The sequence below is a fragment of the Lissotriton vulgaris genome, chromosome 10, assembly GCF_964263255.1.
Source record: "Lissotriton vulgaris chromosome 10, aLisVul1.2, whole genome shotgun sequence".
NCBI lineage: Eukaryota > Metazoa > Chordata > Amphibia > Caudata > Salamandridae > Lissotriton > Lissotriton vulgaris.
In genome coordinates, this window is record NC_141698.1 from 535,091,738 (window position 1) to 535,111,216 (window position 19,479).

Below are 19,479 nucleotides of genomic sequence, written 5' to 3' on the forward strand. Positions count from 1 at the left end.
TCAGAAATACATGGAATTGTGATTGAGGGCCCAGCCTGGTGGATTTCTCTTTATTTACTACAGGTTCCTGCAAATATTGTGGTGTGTCTGGGGAATGCACTGCAAAAATTAGGAAGACTTAAGGGTGTAAAAGGGACCTGTCAGAAGTGGGATTTGAACCCACGCCTCCATGAGGAGACCAGAAGGCTCAGCATCACTGAAGATCAAGCTCTCTTGAGTCTGGCGCCTTAGACCACTCGGCCATCCTGACGGCTCAGGGTGTGCTTAGTTCTGACTCTTCTGTCTGCACCTGCCAACGTTTCCACTTACAACGTTCACAGCAATGTCACAGGTGTAAAGGCCCCAACAATACAACATAGCTTAAATAAAATAAAAATAGGCCCAAGAACAACCCCCAGATGATCGATGGAGATAACTTTGTTTCGTCTACAAAGGTAAAGAAATTTTCTCACGGCTCACTGTGTCCAAAGACCACCTCTTCTTAAAATTGCATTGAGATAATAAGGTTTTAGAGTGTGCACAAAAAAAGCATCCAATGCACAGTGTTTCTGCCCGGTCTCGAACCGGGGACCTTTCGCGTGTTAGGCAAACGTGATGACCACTACACTACAGAAACTACCTTGGTGCTTTCTACTGTTAGAGGAAAGTTTCTCTCAAGCCTTCACCCTACTTCTATTCTGCTGTATCAGCAGCGGCTCAGAATGTGCAGAACAAGTGTGAAAACCTCAGAGATATCATCCAACATGCTTGCAATTAGACGTATTCAAAACTCACTTGTGCAGGCATCGACAGGCAAATATCTGATGCCTAAATGCCAGCGAGTACAGCTTGGGAAAGCATCACCTGGGACCCACTGAGACTAAGCAGGTAGGCAGATAAAGCATGGTGATCCATTTTTCTTCTGAGGTTAGAAATATGTTGTGCAACAATGCACCCAGTATAACGAGAAATAGTCAGGCATAGTGCAATTTTAGTAGGGTTTGTATGTTTACCTCTAAAAAGGGCTCGTCCGGGATTTGAACCCGGGACCTCTCGCACCCTAAGCGAGAATCATACCCCTAGACCAACGAGCCACGCAAGAGTCACCTCTGACACAGCTCCAGGGGTTAGTGGCAGCTAGCCAGTACATGCTGCTCTGTTCTGCAATATGATTGCTGTCTTTTTCATGACCGTCATCAAACAAGAAATTAAAAAGCCTCTGTCCTTCAGACAGTTTGTTTGCTTTAAGTGTCTGCTCGTGGTGAGGACAAGAGAAGCATTTCTGCTCTCATGCCTTGCTTTCATGAAGTAGGCCCACCCTACAGAGCAAAGTGCGAGCAAGCGAATGGCGCAAGCTATCGTCACTTCTCTTTTCGAGCTGTCACTGAGATCTCTGGAGCACACTACGTCAGGCTGGTGAGGAATAGACAGCCTCTATTATCTCAGCTTTCCTATAAAGTGAGCCAGTAAATGCAAACACTGTGAAAAACAGCAAGCTGCTGTTTCTGCCCGGTCTCGACCTTTCGCGTGTAAGGCGAACGTGATAACCACTACACTACAGAAACAGACACCACCTCAGGAATCTTGTTGGCATGTATTGGGTTGGAATGCACCGACTAAAGGCCAACGTCCTTGAAGCTCAAAGTTGGGCTCTCCTTACCCGGTCTCTCTTTCTTTGGAAGACAGGAATGAGGACCACTTTTTTTCCAAGAGGCGATTTGGAAACCATATCCTGAAATGACACTAGAAAAACACTTTGCATGTAATGTTCCTACACTGCTGGTCCAGCCCAGAAAAGCAGTTGCAACGAAGTCCTGCACTCCTTTATCATGTCAAAAGTGGAAAATAGCGTGCAGGGTAAGGAACCTTCTCGACATACACAGCGTCTTATAGCATTGAAAAGAAGAAAGGCTCCTATATGACAAGCAGCCTGAAAACTTCCACAGGATGGGCTCGTCCTGGATTTGAACCCAGGACCTCTCGCACCCAAAGCGAGAATCATACCCCTAGACCAACGAGCCTGAGTGGCCAAGATACATTTTGAACAATTACTGAAGCGTCTTTCAGAAAATAGCAGGGCTATTTGGCTCGTCTCCCTATAAGTGAGCCACACAAAGTCATGTTTTCTCTCAAGTTGTTGTTTTTTCACTCCAGCAAGGAAGGGGGCAGCCAATCTCCTATCGGCCAGTGAGCAGTAAAAAGGCACAGATGAGAACAGCAACCACTTTCTGGCACTTGTACTCCTCTGCAAGTCCTGGACCCTTGCTCCATAGACTTCCACACCAGAAGCAATGAAGGGCCCACCATTTCTTGCACCTGAGAAAGTGGTGTTTGATATTTGCATTCAAACGCGCTCGCTCAGCGCTCGATCAGGCTCGATCAGGCGAGATGTATATGAGTGGCTCACAGGCCTGAAACATTCACCTGGGAGACCCAGAGTGGCTGACTTCCCAGTATGGCCATTGTTGGGCGAGTCTCCTCCTTTCCTCCGACTCAATCTAGAATTGGCTGCAAATCACAAGAGGGAGTGCAATGTCCGTGTGTAGTGCCTACTCCCAGCTACCTCTCTGTCTTCCTTATGTAAATTAGAATTTGCATGGGGGGACCATTGGCAATCTGCTCCTCCCACATAACCAGGAAGCCCTGTTGAACATGTCTGCCTGTGTTGTTCCAGAAACACTGCCTTCTCTGCCCAAAAGGTGGCAGGAGAGCCTCACAACAAATGATGGGATCAAATGCTTATTTCGAAACCCAGCATGGCAGTTACTGTGATGGAGTGCAAATGTAATGGAAGGTGTGCCTGAGGTGTCCCTTTCAGAAATACATGGAATTGTGATTGAGGGCCCAGCCTGGTGGATTTCTCTTTATTTACTACAGGTTCCTGCAAATATTGTGGTGTGTCTGGGGAATGCACTGCAAAAATTAGGAAGACTTAAGGGTGTAAAAGGGACCTGTCAGAAGTGGGATTTGAACCCACGCCTCCATGAGGAGACCAGAAGGCTCAGCATCACTGAAGATCAAGCTCTCTTGAGTCTGGCGCCTTAGACCACTCGGCCATCCTGACGGCTCAGGGTGTGCTTAGTTCTGACTCTTCTGTCTGCACCTGCCAACGTTTCCACTTACAACGTTCACAGCAATGTCACAGGTGTAAAGGCCCCAACAATACAACATAGCTTAAATAAAATAAAAATAGGCCCAAGAACAACCCCCAGATGATCGATGGAGATAACTTTGTTTCGTCTGCAAAGGTAAAGAAATTTTCTCACGGCTCACTGTGTCCAAAGACCACCTCTTCTTAAACTTGCATTGAGATAATAAGGTTTTAGAGTGTGCACAAAAAAAGCATCCAATGCACAGTGTTTCTGCCCGGTCTCGAACCGGGGACCTTTCGCGTGTTAGGCGAACGTGATGACCACTACACTACAGAAACTACCTTGGTGCTTTCTACTGTTAGAGGAAAGTTTCTCTCAAGTCTTCAACCCTACTTCTATTCTGCTGTATCAGCAGCGGCTCAGAATGTGCAGAACAAGTGTGAAAACCTCAGAGATATCATCCAACATGCTTGCAATTAGACGTATTCAAAACTCACTTGTGCAGGCATCGACAGGCAAATATCTGATGCCTAAATGCCAGCGAGTACAGCTTGGGAAAGCATCACCTGGGACACACTGAGACTAAGCAGGTAGGCAGATAAAGCATGGTGATCCATTTTTCTTCTGAGGTTAGAAATATGTTGTGCAACAATGCACCCAGTATAACGAGAAATAGTCAGGCATAGTGCAATTTTAGTAGGGTTTGTATGTTTACCTCTAAAAAGGGCTCGTCCGGGATTTGAACCCGGGACCTCTCGCACCGTAAGCGAGAATCATACCCCTAGACCAACGAGCCACGCAAGAGTCACCTCTGACACAGCTCCAGGGGTTAGTGGCAGCTAGCCAGTACATGCTGCTCTGTTCTGCAATATGATTGCTGTCTTTTTCATGACCGTCATCAAACAAGAAATTAAAAAGCCTCTGTCCTTCAGACAGTTTGTTTGCTTTAAGTGTCTGCTCGTGGTGAGGACAAGAGAAGCATTTCTGCTCTCATGCCTTGCTTTCATGAAGTAGGCCCACCCTACAGAGCAAAGTGCGAGCAAGCGAATGGCGCAAGCTATCGTCACTTCTCTTTTCTAGCTGTCACTGAGATCTCTGGAGCACACTACGTCAGGCTGGTGAGGAATAGACAGCCTCTATTATCTCAGCTTTCCTATAAAGTGAGCCAGTAAATGCAAACACTGTGAAAAACAGCAAGCTGCTGTTTCTGCCCGGTCTTGAACCAGGGACCTTTCACGTGTAAGGCAAACGTGATAACCACTACACTACAGAAACAGACACTACCTCAGGAATCTTGTTGGCATGTATTGGGTTGGAATGCACAGACTAAAGGCCAACGTCCTTGAAGCTCAAAGTTGGGCTCTCCTTACCCGGTCTCTCTTTCTTTGGAAGACAGGAATGAGGACCACTTTTTTTCCAAGAGGCGATTTGGAAACCATATCCTGAAATGACACTAGAAAAACACTTTGCATGTAATGTTCCTACACTGCTGGTCCAGCCCAGAAAAGCAGTTGCAACGAAGTCCTGCACTCCTTTATCATGTCAAAAGTGGAAAATAGCGTGCAGGGTAAGGAACCTTCTCGACATACACAGCGTCTTATAGCATTGAAAAGAAGAAAGGCTCCTATATGACAAGCAGCCTGAAAACTTCCACAGGATGGGCTCGTCCGGGATTTGAACCCGGGACCTCTCGCACCCAAAGCGAGAATCATACCCCTAGACCAACGAGCCTGAGTGGCCAAGATACATTTTGAACAATTACTGAAGCGTCTTTCAGAAAATAGCAGGGCTATTTGGCTCGTCTCCCTATAAGTGAGCCACACAAAGTCATGTTTTCTCTCAAGTTGTTGTTTTTTCTTTCCAGCAAGGAAGGGGGCAGCCAATCTCCTATCGGCCAGTGAGCAGTAAAAAGGCACAGATGAGAACAGCAACCACTTTCTGGCACTTGTACTCCTCTGCAAGTCCTGGACCCTTGCTCCATAGACTTCCACACCAGAAGCAATGAAGGGCCCACCATTTCTTGCACCTGAGAAAGTGGTGTTTGATATTTGCATTCAAACGCGCTCGCTCAGCGCTCGATCAGGCTCGATCAGGCGAGATTTATATGAGTGGCTCACAGGCCTGAAACATTCACCTGGGAGACCCAGAGTGGCTGACTTCCCAGTATGGCCATTGTTGGGCGAGTCTCCTCCTTTCCTCCGACTCAATCTAGAATTGGCTGCAAATCACAAGAGGGAGTGCAATGTCCGTGTGTAGTGCCTACTCCCAGCTACCTCTCTGTCTTCCTTATGTAAATTAGAATTTGCAAGGGGAGACCATTGGCAATCTGCTCCTCCCACATAACCAGGAAGCCCTGTTGAACATGTCTGCCTGTGTTGTTCCAGGAACACTGCCTTCTCTGCCCAAAAGGTGGCAGGAGAGCCTCACAACAAATGATGGGATCAAATGCTTATTTCGAAACCCAGCATGGCAGTTACTGTGATGGAGTGCAAATGTAATGGAAGGTGTGCCTGAGGTGTCCCTTTCAGAAATACATGGAATTGTGATTGAGGGCCCAGCCTGGTGGATTTCTCTTTATTTACTACAGGTTCCTGCAAATATTGTGGTGTGTCTGGGGAATGCACTGCAAAAATTAGGAAGACTTAAGGGTGTAAAAGGGACCTGTCAGAAGTGGGATTTGAACCCACGCCTCCATGAGGAGACCAGAAGGCTCAGCATCACTGAAGATCAAGCTCTCTTGAGTCTGGCGCCTTAGACCACTCGGCCATCCTGACGGCTAAGGGTGTGCTTAGTTCTGACTCTTCTGTCTGCACCTGCCAACGTTTCCACTTACAACGTTCACAGCAATGTCACAGGTGTAAAGGCCCCAACAATACAACATAGCTTAAATAAAATAAAAATAGGCCCAAGAACAACCCCCAGATGATCGATGGAGATAACTTTGTTTCGTCTACAAAGGTAAAGACATTTTCTCACGGCTCACTGTGTCCAAAGACCACCTCTTCTTAAAATTGCATTGAGATAATAAGGTTTTAGAGTGTGCACAAAAAAAGCATCCAATGCACAGTGTTTCTGCCCGGTCTCGAACCGGGGACCTTTCGCGTGTTAGGCAAACGTGATGACCACTACACTACAGAAACTACCTTGGTGCTTTCTACTGTTAGAGGAAAGTTTCTCTCAAGCCTTCACCCTACTTCTATTCTGCTGTATCAGCAGCGGCTCAGAATGTGCAGAACAAGTGTGAAAACCTCAGAGATATCATCCAACATGCTTGCAATTAGACGTATTCAAAACTCACTTGTGCAGGCATCGACAGGCAAATATCTGATGCCTAAATGCCAGCGAGTACAGCTTGGGAAAGCATCACCTGGGACCCACTGAGACTAAGCAGGTAGGCAGATAAAGCATGGTGATCCATTTTTCTTCTGAGGTTAGAAATATGTTGTGCAACAATGCACCCAGTATAACGAGAAATAGTCAGGCATAGTGCAATTTTAGTAGGGTTTGTATGTTTACCTCTAAAAAGGGCTCGTCCGGGATTTGAACCCGGGACCTCTCGCACCCTAAGCGAGAATCATACCCCTAGACCAACGAGCCACGCAAGAGTCACCTCTGACACAGCTCCAGGGGTTAGTGGCAGCTAGCCAGTACATGCTGCTCTGTTCTGCAATATGATTGCTGTCTTTTTCATGACCGTCATCAAACAAGAAATTAAAAAGCCTCTGTCCTTCAGACAGTTTGTTTGCTTTAAGTGTCTGCTCGTGGTGAGGACAAGAGAAGCATTTCTGCTCTCATGCCTTGCTTTCATGAAGTAGGCCCACCCTACAGAGCAAAGTGCGAGCAAGCGAATGGCGCAAGCTATCGTCACTTCTCTTTTCGAGCTGTCACTGAGATCTCTGGAGCACACTACGTCAGGCTGGTGAGGAATAGACAGCCTCTATTATCTCAGCTTTCCTATAAAGTGAGCCAGTAAATGCAAACACTGTGAAAAACAGCAAGCTGCTGTTTCTGCCCGGTCTCGACCTTTCGCGTGTAAGGCGAACGTGATAACCACTACACTACAGAAACAGACACCACCTCAGGAATCTTGTTGGCATGTATTGGGTTGGAATGCACAGACTAAAGGCCAACGTCCTTGAAGCTCAAAGTTGGGCTCTCCTTACCCGGTCTCTCTTTCTTTGGAAGACAGGAATGAGGACCACTTTTTTTCCAAGAGGCGATTTGGAAACCATATCCTGAAATGACACTAGAAAAACACTTTGCATGTAATGTTCCTACACTGCTGGTCCAGCCCAGAAAAGCAGTTCCAACGAAGTCCTGCACTCCTTTATCATGTCAAAAGTGGAAAATAGCGTGCAGGGTAAGGAACCTTCTCGACATACACAGCGTCTTATAGCATTGAAAAGAAGAAAGGCTCCTATATGACAAGCAGCCTGAAAACTTCCACAGGATGGGCTCGTCCGGGATTTGAACCCAGGACCTCTCGCACCCAAAGCGAGAATCATACCCCTAGACCAACGAGCCTGAGTGGCCAAGATACATTTTGAACAATTACTGAAGCGTCTTTCAGAAAATAGCAGGGCTATTTGGCTCGTCTCCCTATAAGTGAGCCACACAAAGTCATGTTTTCTCTCAAGTTGTTGTTTTTTCACTCCAGCAAGGAAGGGGGCAGCCAATCTCCTATCGGCCAGTGAGCAGTAAAAAGGCACAGATGAGAACAGCAACCACTTTCTGGCACTTGTACTCCTCTGCAAGTCCTGGACCCTTGCTCCATAGACTTCCACACCAGAAGCAATGAAGGGCCCACCATTTCTTGCACCTGAGAAAGTGGTGTTTGATATTTGCATTCAAACGCGCTCGCTCAGCGCTCGATCAGGCTCGATCAGGCTCGATGTATATGAGTGGCTCACAGGCCTGAAACATTCACCTGGGAGACCCAGAGTGGCTGACTTCCCAGTATGGCCATTGTTGGGCGAGTCTCCTCCTTTCCTCCGACTCAATCTAGAATTGGCTGCAAATCACAAGAGGGAGTGCAATGTCCGTGTGTAGTGCCTACTCCCAGCTACCTCTCTGTCTTCCTTATGTAAATTAGAATTTGCATGGGGGGACCATTGGCAATCTGCTCCTCCCACATAACCAGGAAGCCCTGTTGAACATGTCTGCCTGTGTTGTTCCAGAAACACTGCCTTCTCTGCCCAAAAGGTGGCAGGAGAGCCTCACAACAAATGATGGGATCAAATGCTTATTTCGAAACCCAGCATGGCAGTTACTGTGATGGAGTGCAAATGTAATGGAAGGTGTGCCTGAGGTGTCCCTTTCAGAAATACATGGAATTGTGATTGAGGGCCCAGCCTGGTGGATTTCTCTTTATTTACTACAGGTTCCTGCAAATATTGTGGTGTGTCTGGGGAATGCACTGCAAAAATTAGGAAGACTTAAGGGTGTAAAAGGGACCTGTCAGAAGTGGGATTTGAACCCACGCCTCCATGAGGAGACCAGAAGGCTCAGCATCACTGAAGATCAAGCTCTCTTGAGTCTGGCGCCTTAGACCACTCGGCCATCCTGACGGCTCAGGGTGTGCTTAGTTCTGACTCTTCTGTCTGCACCTGCCAACGTTTCCACTTACAACGTTCACAGCAATGTCACAGGTGTAAAGGCCCCAACAATACAACATAGCTTAAATAAAATAAAAATAGGCCCAAGAACAACCCCCAGATGATCGATGGAGATAACTTTGTTTCGTCTGCAAAGGTAAAGAAATTTTCTCACGGCTCACTGTGTCCAAAGACCACCTCTTCTTAAACTTGCATTGAGATAATAAGGTTTTAGAGTGTGCACAAAAAAAGCATCCAATGCACAGTGTTTCTGCCCGGTCTCGAACCGGGGACCTTTCGCGTGTTAGGCGAACGTGATGACCACTACACTACAGAAACTACCTTGGTGCTTTCTACTGTTAGAGGAAAGTTTCTCTCAAGCCTTCAACCTACTTCTATTCTGCTGTATCAGCAGCGGCTCAGAATGTGCAGAACAAGTGTGAAAACCTCAGAGATATCATCCAACATGCTTGCAATTAGACGTATTCAAAACTCACTTGTGCAGGCATCGACAGGCAAATATCTGATGCCTAAATGCCAGCGAGTACAGCTTGGGAAAGCATCACCTGGGACACACTGAGACTAAGCAGGTAGGCAGATAAAGCATGGTGATCCATTTTTCTTCTGAGGTTAGAAATATGTTGTGCAACAATGCACCCAGTATAACGAGAAATAGTCAGGCATAGTGCAATTTTAGTAGGGTTTGTATGTTTACCTCTAAAAAGGGCTCGTCCGGGATTTGAACCCGGGACCTCTCGCACCCTAAGCGAGAATCATACCCCTAGACCAACGAGCCACGCAAGAGTCACCTCTGACACAGCTCCAGGGGTTAGTGGCAGCTAGCCAGTACATGCTGCTCTGTTCTGCAATATGATTGCTGTCTTTTTCATGACCGTCATCAAACAAGAAATTAAAAAGCCTCTGTCCTTCAGACAGTTTGTTTGCTTTAAGTGTCTGCTCGTGGTGAGGACAAGAGAAGCATTTCTGCTCTCATGCCTTGCTTTCATGAAGTAGGCCCACCCTACAGAGCAAAGTGCGAGCAAGCGAATGGCGCAAGCTATCGTCACTTCTCTTTTCTAGCTGTCACTGAGATCTCTGGAGCACACTACGTCAGGCTGGTGAGGAATAGACAGCCTCTATTATCTCAGCTTTCCTATAAAGTGAGCCAGTAAATGCAAACACTGTGAAAAACAGCAAGCTGCTGTTTCTGCCCGGTCTCGAACCAGGGACCTTTCGCGTGTAAGGCAAACGTGATAACCACTACACTACAGAAACAGACACTACCTCAGGAATCTTGTTGGCATGTATTGGGTTGGAATGCACAGACTAAAGGCCAACGTCCTTGAAGCTCAAAGTTGGGCTCTCCTTACCCGGTCTCTCTTTCTTTGGAAGACAGGAATGAGGACCACTTTTTTTCCAAGAGGCGATTTGGAAACCATATCCTGAAATGACACTAGAAAAACACTTTGCATGTAATGTTCCTACACTGCTGGTCCAGCCCAGAAAAGCAGTTGCAACGAAGTCCTGCACTCCTTTATCATGTCAAAAGTGGAAAATAGCGTGCAGGGTAAGGAACCTTCTCGACATACACAGCGTCTTATAGCATTGAAAAGAAGAAAGGCTCCTATATGACAAGCAGCCTGAAAACTTCCACAGGATGGGCTCGTCCGGGATTTGAACCCGGGACCTCTCGCACCCAAAGCGAGAATCATACCCCTAGACCAACGAGCCTGAGTGGCCAAGATACATTTTGAACAATTACTGAAGCGTCTTTCAGAAAATAGCAGGGCTATTTGGCTCGTCTCCCTATAAGTGAGCCACACAAAGTCATGTTTTCTCTCAAGTTGTTGTTATTTCTTTCCAGCAAGGAAGGGGGCAGCCAATCTCCTATCGGCCAGTGAGCAGTAAAAAGGCACAGATGAGAACAGCAACCACTTTCTGGCACTTGTACTCCTCTGCAAGTCCTGGACCCTTGCTCCATAGACTTCCATACCAGAAGCAATGAAGGGCCCACCATTTCTTGCACCTGAGAAAGTGGTGTTTGATATTTGCATTCAAACGCGCTCGCTCAGCGCTCGATCAGGCTCGATCAGGCGAGATTTATATGAGTGGCTCACAGGCCTGAAACATTCACCTGGGAGACCCAGAGTGGCTGACTTCCCAGTATGGCCATTGTTGGGCGAGTCTCCTCCTTTCCTCCGACTCAATCTAGAATTGGCTGCAAATCACAAGAGGGAGTGCAATGTCCGTGTGTAGTGCCTACTCCCAGCTACCTCTCTGTCTTCCTTATGTAAATTAGAATTTGCAAGGGGAGACCATTGGCAATCTGCTCCTCCCACATAACCAGGAAGCCCTGTTGAACATGTCTGCCTGTGTTGTTCCAGGAACACTGCCTTCTCTGCCCAAAAGGTGGCAGGAGAGCCTCACAACAAATGATGGGATCAAATGCTTATTTCGAAACCCAGCATGGCAGTTACTGTGATGGAGTGCAAATGTAATGGAAGGTGTGCCTGAGGTGTCCCTTTCAGAAATACATGGAATTGTGATTGAGGGCCCAGCCTGGTGGATTTCTCTTTATTTACTACAGGTTCCTGCAAATATTGTGGTGTGTCTGGGGAATGCACTGCAAAAATTAGGAAGACTTAAGGGTGTAAAAGGGACCTGTCAGAAGTGGGATTTGAACCCACGCCTCCATGAGGAGACCAGAAGGCTCAGCATCACTGAAGATCAAGCTCTCTTGAGTCTGGCGCCTTAGACCACTCGGCCATCCTGACGGCTCAGGGTGTGCTTAGTTCTGACTCTTCTGTCTGCACCTGCCAACGTTTCCACTTACAACGTTCACAGCAATGTCACAGGTGTAAAGGCCCCAACAATACAACATAGCTTAAATAAAATAAAAATAGGCCCAAGAACAACCCCCAGATGATCGATGGAGATAACTTTGTTTCGTCTGCAAAGGTAAAGAAATTTTCTCACGGCTCACTGTGTCCAAAGACCACCTCTTCTTAAAATTGCATTGAGATAATAAGGTTTTAGAGTGTGCACAAAAAAAGCATCCAATGCACAGTGTTTCTGCCCGGTCTCGAACCGGGGACCTTTCGCGTGTTAGGCGAACGTGATGACCACTACACTATAGGAACTACCTTGGTGCTTTCTACTGTTAGAGGAAAGTTTCTCTCAAGCCTTCACCCTACTTCTATTCTGCTGTATCAGCAGCGGCTCAGAATGTGCAGAACAAGTGTGAAAACCTCAGAGATATCATCCAACATGCTTGCAATTAGACGTATTCAAAACTCACTTGTGCAGGCATCGACAGGCAAATATCTGATGCCTAAATGCCAGCGAGTACAGCTTGGGAAAGCATCACCTGGGACACACTGAGACTAAGCAGGTAGGCAGATAAAGCATGGTGATCCATTTTTCTTCTGAGGTTAGAAATATGTTGTGCAACAATGCACCCAGTATAACGAGAAATAGTCAGGCATAGTGCAATTTTAGTAGGGTTTGTATGTTTACCTCTAAAAAGGGCTCGTCCGGGATTTGAACCCGGGACCTCTCGCACCCTAAGCGAGAATCATACCCCTAGACCAACGAGCCACGTAAGAGTCACCTCTGACACAGCTCCAGGGGTTAGTGGCAGCTAGCCAGTACATGCTGCTCTGTTCTGCAATATGATTGCTGTCTTTTTCATGACCGTCATCAAACAAGAAATTAAAAAGCCTCTGTCCTTCAGACAGTTTGTTTGCTTTAAGTGTCTGCTCGTGGTGAGGACAAGAGAAGCATTTCTGCTCTCATGCCTTGCTTTCATGAAGTAGGCCCACCCTACAGAGCAAAGTGCGAGCAAGCGAATGGCGCAAGCTATCGTCACTTCTCTTTTCGAGCTGTCACTGAGATCTCTGGAGCACACTACGTCAGGCTGGTGAGGAATAGACAGCCTCTATTATCTCAGCTTTCCTATAAAGTGAGCCAGTAAATGCAAACACTGTGAAAAACAGCAAGCTGCTGTTTCTGCCCGGTCTCGACCTTTCGCGTGTAAGGCGAACGTGATAACCACTACACTACAGAAACAGACACCACCTCAGGAATCTTGTTGGCATGTATTGGGTTGGAATGCACAGACTAAAGGCCAACGTCCTTGAAGCTCAAAGTTGGGCTCTCCTTACCCGGTCTCTCTTTCTTTGGAAGACATGAATGAGGACCACTTTTTTTCCAAGAGGCGATTTGGAAACCATATCCTGAAATGACACTAGAAAAACACTTTGCATGTAATGTTCCTACACTGCTGGTCCAGCCCAGAAAAGCAGTTGCAACGAAGTCCTGCACTCCTTTATCATGTCAAAAGTGGAAAATAGCGTGCAGGGTAAGGAACCTTCTCGACATACACAGCGTCTTATAGTATTGAAAAGAAGAAAGGCTCCTATATGACAAGCAGCCTGAAAACTTCCACAGGATGGGCTCGTCCGGGATTTGAACCCAGGACCTCTCGCACCTAAAGCGAGAATCATACCCCTAGACCAACGAGCCTGAGTGGCCAAGATACATTTTGAACAATTACTGAAGCGTCTTTCAGAAAATAGCAGGGCTATTTGGCTCGTCTCCCTATAAGTGAGCCACACAAAGTCATGTTTTCTCTCAAGTTGTTGTTTTTTCACTCCAGCAAGGAAGGGGGCAGCCAATCTCCTATCGGCCAGTGAGCAGTAAAACGGCACAGATGAGAACAGCAACCACTTTCTGGCACTTGTACTCCTCTGCAAGTCCTGGACCCTTGCTCCATAGACTTCCACACCAGAAGCAATGAAGGGCCCACCATTTCTTGCACCTGAGAAAGTGGTGTTTGATATTTGCATTCAAACGCACTCGCTCAGCGCTCGATCAGGCTCGATCAGGCGAGATGTATATGAGTGGCTCACAAGCCTGAAACATTCACCTGGGAGACCCAGAGTGGCTGACTTCCCAGTATGGCCATTGTTGGGCGAGTCTCCTCCTTTCCTCCGACTCAATCTAGAATTGGCTGCAAATCACAAGAGGGAGTGCAATGTCCGTGTGTAGTGCCTACTCCCAGCTACCTCTCTGTCTTCCTTATGTAAATTAGAATTTGCATGGGGGGACCATTGGCAATCTGCTCCTCCCACATAACCAGGAAGCCCTGTTGAACATGTCTGCCTGTGTTGTTCCAGAAACACTGCCTTCTCTGCCCAAAAGGTGGCAGGAGAGCCTCACAACAAATGATGGGATCAAATGCTTATTTCGAAACCCAGCATGGCAGTTACTGTGATGGAGTGCAAATGTAATGGAAGGTGTGCCTGAGGTGTCCCTTTCAGAAATACATGGAATTGTGATTGAGGGCCCAGCCTGGTGGATTTCTCTTTATTTACTACAGGTTCCTGCAAATATTGTGGTGTGTCTGGGGAATGCACTGCAAAAATTAGGAAGACTTAAGGGTGTAAAAGGGACCTGTCAGAAGTGGGATTTGAACCCACGCCTCCATGAGGAGACCAGAAGGCTCAGCATCACTGAAGATCAAGCTCTCTTGAGTCTGGCGCCTTAGACCACTCGGCCATCCTGACGGCTCAGGGTGTGCTTAGTTCTGACTCTTCTGTCTGCACCTGCCAACGTTTCCACTTACAACGTTCACAGCAATGTCACAGGTGTAAAGGCCCCAACAATACAACATAGCTTAAATAAAATAAAAATAGGCCCAAGAACAACCCCCAGATGATCGATGGAGATAACTTTGTTTCGTCTGCAAAGGTAAAGAAATTTTCTCACGGCTCACTGTGTCCAAAGACCACCTCTTCTTAAAATTGCATTGAGATAATAAGGTTTTAGAGTGTGCACAAAAAAAGCATCCAATGCACAGTGTTTCTGCCCGGTCTCGAACCGTGGACCTTTCGCGTGTTAGGCGAACGTGATGACCACTACACTACAGAAACTACCTTGGTGCTTTCTACTGTTAGAGGAAAGTTTCTCTCAAGCCTTCACCCTACTTCTATTCTGCTGTATCAGCAGCGGCTCAGAATGTGCAGAACAAGTGTGAAAACCTCAGAGATATCATCCAACATGCTTGCAATTAGACGTATTCAAAACTCACTTGTGCAGGCATCGACAGGCAAATATCTGATGCCTAAATGCCAGCGAGTACAGCTTGGGAAAGCATCACCTGGGACACACTGAGACTAAGCAGGTAGGCAGATAAAGCATGGTGATCCATTTTTCTTCTGAGGTTAGAAATATGTTGTGCAACAATGCACCCAGTATAACGAGAAATAGTCAGGCATAGTGCAATTTTAGTAGGGTTTGTATGTTTACCTCTAAAAAGGGCTCATCCGGGATTTGAACCCGGGACCTCTCGCACCCTAAGCGAGAATCATACCCCTAGACCAATGAGCCACGCAAGAGTCACCTCTGACACAGCTCCAGGGGTTAGTGGCAGCTAGCCAGTACATGCTGCTCTGTTCTGCAATATGATTGCTGTCTTTTTCATGACCGTCATCAAACAAGAAATTAAAAAGCCTCTGTCCTTCAGACAGTTTGTTTGCTTTAAGTGTCTGCTCGTGGTGAGGACAAGAGAAGCATTTCTGCTCTCATGCCTTGCTTTCATGAAGTAGGCCCACCCTACAGAGCAAAGTGCGAGCAAGCGAATGGCGCAAGCTATCGTCACTTCTCTTTTCGAGCTGTCACTGAGATCTCTGGAGCACACTACGTCAGGCTGGTGAGGAATAGACAGCCTCTATTATCTCAGCTTTCCTATAAAGTGAGCCAGTAAATGCAAACACTGTGAAAAACAGCAAGCTGCTGTTTCTGCCCGGTCTCGACCTTTCGCGTGTAAGGCGAACGTGATAACCACTACACTACAGAAACAGACACCACCTCAGGAATCTTGTTGGCATGTATTGGGTTGGAATGCACAGACTAAAGGCCAACGTCCTTGAAGCTCAAAGTTGGGCTCTCCTTACCCGGTCTCTCTTTCTTTGGAAGACAGGAATGAGGACCACTTTTTTTCCAAGAGGCGATTTGGAAACCATATCCTGAAATGACACTAGAAAAACACTTTGCATGTAATGTTCCTACACTGCTGGTCCAGCCCAGAAAAGCAGTTGCAACGAAGTCCTGCACTCCTTTATCATGTCAAAAGTGGAAAATAGCGTGCAGGGTAAGGAACCTTCTCGACATACACAGCGTCTTATAGCATTGAAAAGAAGAAAGGCTCCTATATGACAAGCAGCCTGAAAACTTCCACAGGATGGGCTCGTCCGGGATTTGAACCCAGGACCTCTCGCACCCAAAGCGAGAATCATACCCCTAGACCAACGAGCCTGAGTGGCCAAGATACATTTTGAACAATTACTGAAGCGTCTTTCAGAAAATAGCAGGGCTATTTGGCTCGTCTCCCTATAAGTGAGCCACACAAAGTCATGTTTTCTCTCAAGTTGTTGTTTTTTCACTCCAGCAAGGAAGGGGGCAGCCAATCTCCTATCGGCCAGTGAGCAGTAAAACGGCACAGATGAGAACAGCAACCACTTTCTGGCACTTGTACTCCTCTGCAAGTCCTGGACCCTTGCTCCATAGACTTCCACACCAGAAGCAATGAAGGGCCCACCATTTCTTGCACCTGAGAAAGTGGTGTTTGATATTTGCATTCAAACGCGCTCGCTCAGCGCTCGATCAGGCTCGATCAGGCGAGATGTATATGAGTGGCTCACAAGCCTGAAACATTCACCTGGGAGACCCAGAGTGGCTGACTTCCCAGTATGGCCATTGTTGGGCGAGTCTCCTCCTTTCCTCCGACTCAATCTAGAATTGGCTGCAAATCACAAGAGGGAGTGCAATGTCCGTGTGTAGTGCCTACTCCCAGCTACCTCTCTGTCTTCCTTATGTAAATTAGAATTTGCATGGGGGGACCATTGGCAATCTGCTCCTCCCACATAACCAGGAAGCCCTGTTGAACATGTCTGCCTGTGTTGTTCCAGAAACACTGCCTTCTCTGCCCAAAAGGTGGCAGGAGAGCCTCACAACAAATGATGGGATCAAATGCTTATTTCGAAACCCAGCATGGCAGTTACTGTGATGGAGTGCAAATGTAATGGAAGGTGTGCCTGAGGTGTCCCTTTCAGAAATACATGGAATTGTGAATGAGGGCCCAGCCTGGTGGATTTCTCTTTATTTAGTACAGGTTCCTGCAAATATTGTGGTGTGTCTGGGGAATGCACTGCAAAAATTAGGAAGACTTAAGGGTGTAAAAGGGACCTGTCAGAAGTGGGATTTGAACCCACGCCTCCATGAGGAGACCAGAAGGCTCAGCATCACTGAAGATCAAGCTCTCTTGAGTCTGGCGCCTTAGACCACTCGGCCATCCTGACGGCTCAGGGTGTGCTTAGTTCTGACTCTTCTGTCTGCACCTGCCAACGTTTCCACTTACAACGTTCACAGCAATGTCACAGGTGTAAAGGCCCCAACAATACAACATAGCTTAAATAAAATAAAAATAGGCCCAAGAACAACCCCCAGATGATCGATGGAGATAACTTTGTTTCGTCTGCAAAGGTAAAGAAATTTTCTCACGGCTCACTGTGTCCAAAGACCACCTCTTCTTAAACTTGCATTGAGATAATAAGGTTTCAGAGTGTGCACAAAAAAAGCATCCAATGCACAGTGTTTCTGCCCGGTCTCGAACCGGGGACCTTTCGCGTGTTAGGCGAACGTGATGACCACTACACTACAGAAACTACCTTGGTGCTTTCTACTGTTAGAGGAAAGTTTCTCTCAAGCCTTCACCCTACTTCTATTCTGCTGTATCAGCAGCGGCTCAGAATGTGCAGAACAAGTGTGAAAACCTCAGAGATATCATCCAACATGCTTGCAATTAGACGTATTCAAAACTCACTTGTGCAGGCATCGACAGGCAAATATCTGATGCCTAAATGCCAGCGAGTACAGCTTGGGAAAGCATCACCTGGGACACACTGAGACTAAGCAGGTAGGCAGATAAAGCATGGTGATCCATTTTTCTTCTGAGGTTGGAAATATGTTGTGCAACAATGCACCCAGTATAACGAGAAATAGTCAGGCATAGTGCAATTTTAGTAGGGTTTGTATGTTTACCTCTAAAAAGGGCTCGTCCGGGATTTGAACCCGGGACCTCTCGCACCCTAAGCGAGAATCATACCCCTAGACCAACGAGCCACGCAAGAGTCACCTCTGACACAGCTCCAGGGGTTAGTGGCAGCTAGCCAGTACATGCTGCTCTGTTCTGCATTATGATTGCTGTCTTTTTCATGACCGTCATCAAACAAGAGATTAAAAAGCCTCTGTCCTTCAGACAGTTTGTTTGCTTTAAGTGTCTGCTCGTGGTGAGGACAAGAGAAGCATTTCTGCTCTCATGCCTTGCTTTCATGAAGTAGGCCCACCCTACAGAGCAAAGTGCGAGCAAGCGAATGGCGCAAGCTATCGTCACTTCTCTTTTCGAGCTGTCACTGAGATCTCTGGAGCACACTACGTCAGGCTGGTGAGGAATAGACAGCCTCTATTATCTCAGCTTTCCTATAAAGTGAGCCAGTAAATGCAAACACTGTGAAAAACAGCAAGCTGCTGTTTCTGCCCGGTCTCGAACCAGGGACCTTTCGCGTGTAAGGCGAACGTGATAACCACTACACTACAGAAACAGACACTACCTCAGGAATCTTGTTGGCATGTATTGGGTTGGAATGCACAGACTAAAGGCCAACGTCCTTGAAGCTCAAAGTTGGGCTCTCCTTACCCGGTCTCTCTTTCTTTGGAAGACAGGAATGAGGACCACTTTTTTTCCAAGAGGCGATTTGGAAACCATATCCTGAAATGACACTAGAAAAACACTTTGCATGTAATGTTCCTACACTGCTGGTCCAGCCCAGAAAAGCAGTTGCAACGAAGTCCTGCACTCCTTTATCATGTCAAAAGTGGAAAATAGCGTGCAGGGTAAGGAACCTTCTCGACATACACAGCGTCTTATAGCATTGAAAAGAAGAAAGGCTCCTATATGACAAGCAGCCTGAAAACTTCCACAGGATGGGCTCGTCCGGGATTTGAACCCGGGACCTCTCGCACCCAAAGCGAGAATCATACCCCTAGACCAACGAGCCTGAGTGGCCAAGATACATTTTGAACAATTACTGAAGCGTCTTTCAGAAAATAGCAGGGCTATTTGGCTCGTCTCCCTATAAGTGAGCCACACAAAGTCATGTTTTCTCTCAAGTTGTTGTTTTTTCTTTCCAGCAAGGAAGGGGGCAGCCAATCTCCTATCGGCCAGTGAGCAGTAAAAAGGCACAGATGAGAACAGCAACCACTTTCTGGCACTTGTACTCCTCTGCAAGTCCTGGACCCTTGCTCCATAGACTTCCACACCAGAAGCAATGAAGGGCCCACCATTTCTTGCACCTGAGAAAGTGGTGTTTGATATTTGCATTCAAACGCGCTCGCTCAGCGCTCGATCAGGCTCGATCAGGCGAGATTTATATGAGTGGCTCACAGGCCTGAAACATTCACCTGGGAGACCCAGAGTGGCTGACTTCCCAGTATGGCCATTGTTGGGCGAGTCTCCTCCTTTCCTCCGACTCAATCTAGAATTGGCTGCAAATCACAAGAGGGAGTGCAATGTCCGTGTGTAGTGCCTACTCCCAGCTACCTCTCCGTCTTCCTTATGTAAATTAGAATTTGCAAGGGGAGACCATTGGCAATCTGCTCCTCCCACATAACCAGGAAGCCCTGTTGAACATGTCTGCCTGTGTTGTTCCAGGAACACTGCCTTCTCTGCCCAAAAGGTGGCAGGAGAGCCTCAC

The 19,479-nt window shown here is 47.1% G+C and overlaps 27 non-coding genes across 27 annotated transcripts; all 27 read right to left on the bottom strand.

Annotated features, from left to right (window-relative positions):
* Positions 1-138: 138 nt before the first annotated feature.
* Positions 139-250, bottom strand: TRNAL-CAA (transfer RNA leucine (anticodon CAA)). Its single transcript has 2 exons — positions 213-250; positions 139-184 (listed from the first exon to the last, which is right to left on the bottom strand). It is a non-coding gene; the product is annotated as a tRNA-Leu (tRNA).
* A 293-nt stretch (positions 251-543) lies between these two features.
* Positions 544-616, bottom strand: TRNAV-AAC (transfer RNA valine (anticodon AAC)). Its single transcript has one exon. It is a non-coding gene; the product is annotated as a tRNA-Val (tRNA).
* A 385-nt stretch (positions 617-1,001) lies between these two features.
* TRNAP-AGG (transfer RNA proline (anticodon AGG)) lies at positions 1,002-1,073 on the bottom strand. The gene has a single exon. It is a non-coding gene; the product is annotated as a tRNA-Pro (tRNA).
* Positions 1,074-2,931: 1,858 nt separating this feature from the next.
* Positions 2,932-3,043, bottom strand: TRNAL-CAA (transfer RNA leucine (anticodon CAA)). The gene is made up of 2 exons: positions 3,006-3,043; positions 2,932-2,977 (listed from the first exon to the last, which is right to left on the bottom strand). It is a non-coding gene; the product is annotated as a tRNA-Leu (tRNA).
* Positions 3,044-3,336: 293 nt separating this feature from the next.
* On the bottom strand, positions 3,337-3,409 carry TRNAV-AAC (transfer RNA valine (anticodon AAC)). The gene has a single exon. It is a non-coding gene; the product is annotated as a tRNA-Val (tRNA).
* A 386-nt stretch (positions 3,410-3,795) lies between these two features.
* On the bottom strand, positions 3,796-3,867 carry TRNAR-ACG (transfer RNA arginine (anticodon ACG)). The gene has a single exon. It is a non-coding gene; the product is annotated as a tRNA-Arg (tRNA).
* Positions 3,868-4,273: 406 nt separating this feature from the next.
* On the bottom strand, positions 4,274-4,346 carry TRNAV-UAC (transfer RNA valine (anticodon UAC)). The gene has a single exon. It is a non-coding gene; the product is annotated as a tRNA-Val (tRNA).
* A 384-nt stretch (positions 4,347-4,730) lies between these two features.
* Positions 4,731-4,802, bottom strand: TRNAP-UGG (transfer RNA proline (anticodon UGG)). Its single transcript has one exon. It is a non-coding gene; the product is annotated as a tRNA-Pro (tRNA).
* Positions 4,803-5,733: 931 nt separating this feature from the next.
* On the bottom strand, positions 5,734-5,845 carry TRNAL-CAA (transfer RNA leucine (anticodon CAA)). Its single transcript has 2 exons — positions 5,808-5,845; positions 5,734-5,779 (listed from the first exon to the last, which is right to left on the bottom strand). It is a non-coding gene; the product is annotated as a tRNA-Leu (tRNA).
* Positions 5,846-6,138: 293 nt separating this feature from the next.
* Positions 6,139-6,211, bottom strand: TRNAV-AAC (transfer RNA valine (anticodon AAC)). Its single transcript has one exon. It is a non-coding gene; the product is annotated as a tRNA-Val (tRNA).
* Positions 6,212-6,596: 385 nt separating this feature from the next.
* TRNAP-AGG (transfer RNA proline (anticodon AGG)) lies at positions 6,597-6,668 on the bottom strand. Its single transcript has one exon. It is a non-coding gene; the product is annotated as a tRNA-Pro (tRNA).
* Positions 6,669-8,526: 1,858 nt separating this feature from the next.
* TRNAL-CAA (transfer RNA leucine (anticodon CAA)) lies at positions 8,527-8,638 on the bottom strand. Its single transcript has 2 exons — positions 8,601-8,638; positions 8,527-8,572 (listed from the first exon to the last, which is right to left on the bottom strand). It is a non-coding gene; the product is annotated as a tRNA-Leu (tRNA).
* A 293-nt stretch (positions 8,639-8,931) lies between these two features.
* On the bottom strand, positions 8,932-9,004 carry TRNAV-AAC (transfer RNA valine (anticodon AAC)). The gene has a single exon. It is a non-coding gene; the product is annotated as a tRNA-Val (tRNA).
* Positions 9,005-9,389: 385 nt separating this feature from the next.
* Positions 9,390-9,461, bottom strand: TRNAP-AGG (transfer RNA proline (anticodon AGG)). Its single transcript has one exon. It is a non-coding gene; the product is annotated as a tRNA-Pro (tRNA).
* Positions 9,462-9,867: 406 nt separating this feature from the next.
* Positions 9,868-9,940, bottom strand: TRNAV-UAC (transfer RNA valine (anticodon UAC)). Its single transcript has one exon. It is a non-coding gene; the product is annotated as a tRNA-Val (tRNA).
* Positions 9,941-10,324: 384 nt separating this feature from the next.
* Positions 10,325-10,396, bottom strand: TRNAP-UGG (transfer RNA proline (anticodon UGG)). Its single transcript has one exon. It is a non-coding gene; the product is annotated as a tRNA-Pro (tRNA).
* A 931-nt stretch (positions 10,397-11,327) lies between these two features.
* Positions 11,328-11,439, bottom strand: TRNAL-CAA (transfer RNA leucine (anticodon CAA)). The gene is made up of 2 exons: positions 11,402-11,439; positions 11,328-11,373 (listed from the first exon to the last, which is right to left on the bottom strand). It is a non-coding gene; the product is annotated as a tRNA-Leu (tRNA).
* A 293-nt stretch (positions 11,440-11,732) lies between these two features.
* TRNAV-AAC (transfer RNA valine (anticodon AAC)) lies at positions 11,733-11,805 on the bottom strand. The gene has a single exon. It is a non-coding gene; the product is annotated as a tRNA-Val (tRNA).
* Positions 11,806-12,190: 385 nt separating this feature from the next.
* Positions 12,191-12,262, bottom strand: TRNAP-AGG (transfer RNA proline (anticodon AGG)). The gene has a single exon. It is a non-coding gene; the product is annotated as a tRNA-Pro (tRNA).
* Positions 12,263-14,120: 1,858 nt separating this feature from the next.
* On the bottom strand, positions 14,121-14,232 carry TRNAL-CAA (transfer RNA leucine (anticodon CAA)). Its single transcript has 2 exons — positions 14,195-14,232; positions 14,121-14,166 (listed from the first exon to the last, which is right to left on the bottom strand). It is a non-coding gene; the product is annotated as a tRNA-Leu (tRNA).
* Positions 14,233-14,525: 293 nt separating this feature from the next.
* On the bottom strand, positions 14,526-14,598 carry TRNAV-AAC (transfer RNA valine (anticodon AAC)). Its single transcript has one exon. It is a non-coding gene; the product is annotated as a tRNA-Val (tRNA).
* A 385-nt stretch (positions 14,599-14,983) lies between these two features.
* Positions 14,984-15,055, bottom strand: TRNAP-AGG (transfer RNA proline (anticodon AGG)). Its single transcript has one exon. It is a non-coding gene; the product is annotated as a tRNA-Pro (tRNA).
* A 1,858-nt stretch (positions 15,056-16,913) lies between these two features.
* Positions 16,914-17,025, bottom strand: TRNAL-CAA (transfer RNA leucine (anticodon CAA)). The gene is made up of 2 exons: positions 16,988-17,025; positions 16,914-16,959 (listed from the first exon to the last, which is right to left on the bottom strand). It is a non-coding gene; the product is annotated as a tRNA-Leu (tRNA).
* A 293-nt stretch (positions 17,026-17,318) lies between these two features.
* On the bottom strand, positions 17,319-17,391 carry TRNAV-AAC (transfer RNA valine (anticodon AAC)). The gene has a single exon. It is a non-coding gene; the product is annotated as a tRNA-Val (tRNA).
* A 385-nt stretch (positions 17,392-17,776) lies between these two features.
* Positions 17,777-17,848, bottom strand: TRNAP-AGG (transfer RNA proline (anticodon AGG)). Its single transcript has one exon. It is a non-coding gene; the product is annotated as a tRNA-Pro (tRNA).
* A 406-nt stretch (positions 17,849-18,254) lies between these two features.
* On the bottom strand, positions 18,255-18,327 carry TRNAV-UAC (transfer RNA valine (anticodon UAC)). Its single transcript has one exon. It is a non-coding gene; the product is annotated as a tRNA-Val (tRNA).
* Positions 18,328-18,711: 384 nt separating this feature from the next.
* Positions 18,712-18,783, bottom strand: TRNAP-UGG (transfer RNA proline (anticodon UGG)). Its single transcript has one exon. It is a non-coding gene; the product is annotated as a tRNA-Pro (tRNA).
* Between the last annotated feature and the right edge of the window lie 696 nt (positions 18,784-19,479).